This window comes from Bubalus kerabau, chromosome 17 (genome assembly GCF_029407905.1).
Source record: "Bubalus kerabau isolate K-KA32 ecotype Philippines breed swamp buffalo chromosome 17, PCC_UOA_SB_1v2, whole genome shotgun sequence".
Lineage (NCBI taxonomy): Eukaryota > Metazoa > Chordata > Mammalia > Artiodactyla > Bovidae > Bubalus > Bubalus kerabau.
In genome coordinates, this window is record NC_073640.1 from 16,473,489 (window position 1) to 16,480,573 (window position 7,085).

The window sequence follows — 7,085 nt, forward strand, 5'->3', positions numbered from 1 at the left end:
GTCTGCCCCACACCTGCCCCATGCCTCCCCCACGCCTGCCCCACTCCTGCCCCATGTCTGCCCCACACCTGTCCTACACCTGCTTTATGCAGATTCCACACCTCCTTCACACCTGCTGCACTTTACTTACTTTCTCTGGACTTCTCAAGTTATAAGCACCAAATTCCCTGATTGGAGGTGAATTTCTGGTGATCTGAACTAGTCCATTCAAAAGGAGATCAGCCCTGGGATTTCTTTGGAAGGAATGATGCTGAAGCTGAAACTCCAGTACTTTGGCCACCTCATGCGAAGAGTTGACTCATTGGAAAAGACTCTGATGCTGGGAGGGATTGGGGGCAGGAGGGAAAGGGGACAACAGAGGATGAGATGGCTGGATGGCATCACCGACTCAATGGACGTGAGTTTGACTGAACTCCGTGAGATGGTAATGGACGGGGAGGCCTGGCGTGCTGCAATTCACGGGGTCACAAAGAGTCAGACACGACTGAGCGACTGAACTGAACTGAACTGAAACATCTAATACCTTCGCTTTCTTCCATCTACTCAGCTAACATGCCATGACGGCTAACTTCGGAAGGACAAAACTTTTGTCTGAGGACCCATGGCCTGTGGGCGACTTGTAAGCACCCGAGAATGTGTGATGCAGGTGAAGCATGCACGGGCGGGAGGCCCCCGGCTCTGAGGGCTGGGTGATGGAGGAGAACATCACAGGAGGGGAGTCTGGGAATGGAGAAAAGTTCAGGTGCAGAGCTGGAGGGCTAGGGTGTTCCCGGGATGGGGCAGCAGTCCAGGGTCGGGGCAGCGGGCACAGCTGATGGGGGGGCCGGCAGCACCTGGAGCCAGAGCACCTCGGGCAGTGTCCGCCCAGCGGGTATTCACTCAGCGCTGAGGGCAGGCAAGCAAGAACACCGCCTTCAGGAAAACAGCAGGGAACGAGGTGCCAGTGTGAGAACAGTGAGGGTACCAGGGTGCGGCTGGGGTGAGGAGGCAGGGATGCCGTGCTCTGGGTGAGGCTGAGGAGGAGAAGGGACTGACTGATGCCCAGACCCATGGACGGGGCATAGCAACCCCAGCTGGGTGGGGCTGCACCCCAGACCCACGGGAAGGGAGCTCGTGCTTCCTCCTAAGTTTAGCAGAAGCCGTGGTCCTGAACATGGAAGCAGGAGGAATGGTCAAGTTGCTGTTTCCCACCCAAGTCTCTGCCAAGAGAAGAGCGGGTGGTTGGGGAGATGCTGGACATGGCAAAGCCAGAGGGCTGGTGACATAATGCTGTCTGGAGACGGGGTGGCCGGGGTGCAGTGCGAACATGGAGAATGGAGGATGGGAGGCTCGGCAGGGAGGGCTGTACCACTGGGACCCACGGATGCCTGGCACGCGGGAGGAAGGGGTGGGGGTCCCGGGGGACCCTCCAGGCTGGCCCTAGTGCTGGGTGGACCGAGGGACGAGCCCCACAGAAGAGGAACCCCACTCTTGCTGGGGTACGGGGGGCACACCAGGCGCGGTCGGGAGCTCCAGGGAGCAGGTGTCCCGGGAGAGGAGGAGGGGCCGACATCAGGCAGGTGGGAGTGGGGCCTCCAGGGATGCTGTAGGGGGTGCTGCGTGGGAAGGGGCTGGACTCCCGGTTGGCACAGAATGGACAATGGAGGGGATGTGGGCAGGGTCCACATTTGTACTTTGATGAAATGAGAAAATAACATGAAAGCAAAGTGGGGAAGCTTTGAAGTTAAAGGCTGGCCCGGAATTCCAGGGCACAAAGCTCAGCCACAGTCACCTCACAGCGAGCAGTTCCCGCAGACCCAGTGGCCTCGGCCCCACCACTGCTCAGAACGGGGAGTGGCAGGACCCGTGTTTGTTTTCTGTACCGTGGCTTTGAGGGCTGAGACAGATGTCCTTCCTCCCCCATGTTTGTGGTTTCGCTCAACACGTCCGGGCTCTGTGTGGTTCCCAGGAGAATCTCAGAGTCCCAGGGCTAATGCCAGATTTTAAAAATAACCTACAAAGCAGAACACCTACCTGGAGACTAAGACTTCTGTGCGCAGAGGAAGGCCCGGTGTGGACATGAAAGAGGAGACGAAAGCACCCATCCGCTCTCCGGGCTCTTGTTGGGACAGGATGTCACCAAGGGGTGGGCGTTGTCCAGCTCAGGGCCCTGTGATCCTTTCTCCTCCAGTAAGGCCCCTCTGGACACCAGCCTTTCTCTGTCCTGAAGTCTCTGTGGGAACGGATGGCCTGTGGACTGTTGACACATGGCTGCTCTCTATCAACCCCAGCTCCCAACCCAAAGACCCCCTCCAATTACTGTGCTTCCTTCCACCATCCTGAGAACCCCACCCTCATAAGCTGCAGGCTGCCTGAACACGTGTCTTTGGGTCAGCGTTTCCATCAAGGCAGAACCGCAGGTCATTATACAATGAGATTGTTAAGTTCAGGGCTTCGGGTTTCTTCCATGAGGCTGTATCTCGCCTTCGGTTGCACACATCAGAGAGACAGGAGTGAAAGGCTGTGCCTGGCCCGACAGCAGCCTGCAATCCAGATGGGCTTCCTGCCGGTTCCATCGCCTCCTGCCTCCAACCTCTCCAGCAAGCCCAGCTTCCCCTTTAAAACCCGGGGGTGACCCCACAGAACTTTCACAGAGCTTCTTGTAACAAAAGTAAGTGGGCTGACCTCATCCCAGCCCACCCAACCCAGTTGCCTGGGCAGCTTTTTAAAAACATCATTCCTTAGACCCTGGGAACCACAAGCACCGGGGGTCAGGCCCGCTCCCCCACGTGGTTCTGACACGCAGCAGGGTCGAGGATGGCTGAATGCCATGAGAACGCCCAGCGCAGGCCAGGCTGGGAAGGCAGCCCGGCTGTGTCACTGTCATGGGTGGTGACAGCCCTGTTGTTGGACAAATGCCTTTGAATTATCGATTATAACTGAGTGGGGACGTCAGCTCAGAGGCTGGACAGAAACATGTCCTTTTTGATCTTGTTTCTTTCTTAGCATCTGTTTTGACTCTTCAAGCCAATCTGCTTTCACCAGCATCACCACTCAACTCGATCCTTGTAAGGCCACATTTGTTTTAAACCATCTTGTCTGAGAAGTTACCTGTGTCCTACTTCAGTAAACAGAGGCCACCTTTCCTGGTGGCGCTGGGTACCTGGTGGCAGTGACTCTGTGATGCCTGCATAGCTGAGGAAAGATGTGAGCAGAGGGCTGACTGCTCAGCTGCCACTGAGTGACCAATGTCTCTGCTCCATCCTTCTGCAGTCCCTGCACCCCGGCCCACATCCCAGCACTTCTGACCCTGCCCTGCACCACCTGCTTCTGAAAGAGCCTTGGAAACCTCAGCTCGAGGGGACAGCACAGTGTTTCCTGTAAATGGGATGCAACATACACCCCGAGGGCGTGTTTACAAATGCACAAACCTGTTCACACCAAGTCCAGCACGCTGGCCACAGGCCTCTCACATGTGATGTTTCAATTCTCATTGATTAAACCTATGTACAATTAAAATTCAGTCCCTTGGGACTTCCCTGGTGGTCCAGTGGTTAAGAATCTGCCTGCCAATGCAGGGAAACATGGGTTCGATCCCTGGCCTGGGAAGATCCCACATGCTATGGGGCAACTAAGCCCGTGTGCCACAACTATCGAGCCTGTGCTCTAGAGTCCGAGAGCCACAACAAGAGAAGCCACCACAAGAAGGCCGAATACCGCAAACGAGAGCAGCCCCGCTTGCCGCAGCTAGAGAAAAGCCCAAACACAGCAACGAAGACCCAGCACAGCCAAAAAAATCAGTCCTCAATCACACAGAACACATTCTAAGCACTCAATGGCTACGTGTATCCAAGGGTTTCCCTGGAGGATGGTAGAGTTCTGGAACACTCCACAATCAGAGAGTGTGTCCACATTCTGATCCCATGACCTGTGGACGTGTAGCCTTAACCAGCAGAGGGACTCTACGGGTATGATTGAGTTAAGCGTCTTTAGGCGGGAATGATCCTGGCATCTGGGTGGGCCCAGTGTCCCCACAAGGCCCTTACAAGAGGCGGGCAAGAGGACCCTGATCTGTGGAACTTGTTCTGGCGACCATAGGACACTCTCCTGATGGGCTAGAGACTCAAGAATGGCTACAATTTCCCAAAAGACAAAAAACAATTTGGAGTCCAAACGAAACTTTAAAATATCCCCTTCCCTCCTAGATACCGCGGGTCTGCAGCCTTGGAGTCACCCAACACCCAATGCTCTGCACCAGCCAAGGCAGCTGCACTCAAGCCTGTCACCAAAGCACCCAAACTGTCCTGTTTCGTGCTGAAAAGTGACCGCATCCCACATAAACTGGCGGTAAGCTTGCTCTGCTGCCTTTGCTCGGCACTGTCATTTGATGGGTGCTGACGAGCAGCTGCACTTTTTCAGGAAAAGTGTGTGTATAAGGAAGTTCAGGATTGTTTTCTCTGTATTGGGTGCCAGAACACGGAATAGCCCAGGGCCAGACTATAAATTGTTGACACTGTAGGAAGTTCTGTGATTGGGGAAAAACTCTGAACCTCCGCCAAAACAAACCACATCCATAATATAGGTTCTCCTTGATCTTGGAGATCATGGACTGTGATGAGTCTATTTATTCTTTACCTGCCCAGATGAAATGAAGGGTATCACTGCACCTTGCTAGGTGGATGAATGTTTGACTTCCTGTCTGGGTTGTTTTTCAGTGTTTACCTGAGAGTCAGGTAAAGCTGGAAGATGACACGATGAAGTTTTTTGTGGAGCTTCATCTCTACCAGAGGGGAATGTATGTGATGCTATGAAAAATAAAAATACCATTATCAGCTAGGATATCAGTCTCTCAGTCGTGGTAGGATATTATTCAGCCTTAAAAAGGGAGGAAATGCCCACACCTGCCACCATATAATGAATCTTGAGGACATGATGCTCAGTGAAATAAGCCAGACACAAAAAGACAAATATTGCATGATTCATGTTTGGTTCATATAGCGGTGACAATCTTGCCCACAGGGGACTTCCCTGGTGCTCCAGTGGCTCTGCTCCCAATGCAGGGGGCCCGGGTTCGAACCCTGGGCGGGGAACTAGACCCCATATGCCACAGCGAAGAGTTCACAGGCTGCGACCAAAGATCCCGTGTGCCACAACCAGGACCTGGCACAGGCAGATAAATCAGCAAATATCTTTTGAAAACCTTAGAGACAGAAAGTAGGACGACAGGTACCAGGGACTAGGGTGGGGTGCATGGGGAGTTAGTGTTTAGTGGGGACGGAGTTTCAGTTTAAGAAGGTGAGAAAGTTCCGGAGGCCGACGGTGGTGATGGCTACACCGCTGTGACCGCATCTCAGCCCACCGAGCCGCGCACTAAAGGGCGATTAGGATGGTAACGTTATGCTCTGGGCATTTTTCCGCATCTCAGCCCACCGAGCCGCGCGCTAAAGGGCGGTTAGGAAAGTAACGTTACGCTCTGGGCATTTTACCGCATCTCAGCCCACCGAGCCGCGCGCTAAAGGGCGGTTAGGAAAGTAACGTTACGCTCTGGGCATTTTACCGCATCTCAGCCCACTGAGCTGCGCGCTAAAGGGCGGTTAGGATCGTCACGTTATGCTCTGGGCATTTTTCCGCATCTCAGCCCACCGAGCCGCGCGCTAAAGGGCGGTTAGGAAAGTAACGTTATGCTCTGGGCATTTTACCGCATCTCAGCCCACCGAGCCGCGCGCTAAAGGGCGGTTAGGATCGTAACGTTATGCTCTGGGCATTTTACCGCATCTCAGCCCACCGAGCCGCGCGCTAAAGGGCGGTTAGGATCGTAACGTTATGCTCTGGGCATTTTACCGCATCTCAGCCCACCGAGCTGCGCACTAAAGGGCGGTTAGGATCGTAACGTTATGCTATGGGCATTTTACCACAGTTAAAAAAAAAACCCACGGTGAAAAATCATGACACACCCCGCAGAACAACCACAATTAAACGGCGACATGTCCCAAGTAAACACTTTGTCAAACTCCTTTTGGCTTTGAAGATGGGGGAGGGGCTGCCAGCCAAGGAAGCAGATGCCCCTGGAAGCTGGAAAACGGAGGAGGCGACTAGAGACTCTGGAGCAGCCAGCCCTGGCCTCCAGACTCTGACTCAGTAAGTTTCTGTTGTTTTATGTTTTAAGCTCATCCCCCCTCCCCTGCCCACCGGCGCAGTTTGTGACTATTATGGGCTGAATTGTGTCCCCTGCATTCACATGTTGAGGCCCTGAGTCCTCCCCCCTCCAGACCGCCAGCCCTTGGCAACAGAGAGCCCGGGACTAACGTCCCTTCTTCCCAATTCCAAGTTCCTGGTGTGTCAGTATCCTGGGGCTGCTGTGACCGATGATGTGGCTGGAGACGAAAAAGCTGTGGGTGCGGGGTCCGGGAGTTGGTGATGGACAAGGAGGCCTGGCGTGCTGCAATTCATGGGGTCGCAAAGAGTCAGATACGACTGAGCAACTGAACTGAACTGAACTTAGGAGGTACTTAAGCTTAAGTGAAGTCCTACAGGTGGGGTCCTAACTCGGTAGGGTTGGTGGCCTTATAAGAAGGGGAAGAGGGATTTCCCTGGTGGTTCAGCAGTTAAGACTCCACGCTCCCAATTCAAGGGGCCCGGGTTCGATCCCCAGTGAGGGAACTAGATCCCACATGCCGTAACTAAGGGTTCACATGCCACAACCAAAGATCCTGAGTGCCTCAGCTAAGACCTGGCACAGCCAAATAAATAAACAAAGAAAATAAATATTAAAAAAAGAATAAGGGGAAGAGAGAGAATTCTCTCTGTGTGCATATACCAAAACAAACAAACAAAAAAAACCCACACAAGGACACAACAAGAAGCCAAGAGAGACCCTTTTAGAACCCAGCCAAGCTGGCATTGATCTTGGACTTCCAGTCTCAGCACCGTGGGAAGACAGATAGGCCTTGCTGGGTACCCCGCACCCACAGTGTGCTGGTCACCGGTCGCACCATCGGTCAGCCCAGGACACTGACACACAAGGAACTTGGAACTGGGAAGGAGGGACGTTAGTCCCGGGCTCTGTGTTGCCAAGCGCTGGCGGTCTGGAGAGAGGACACTGTGGA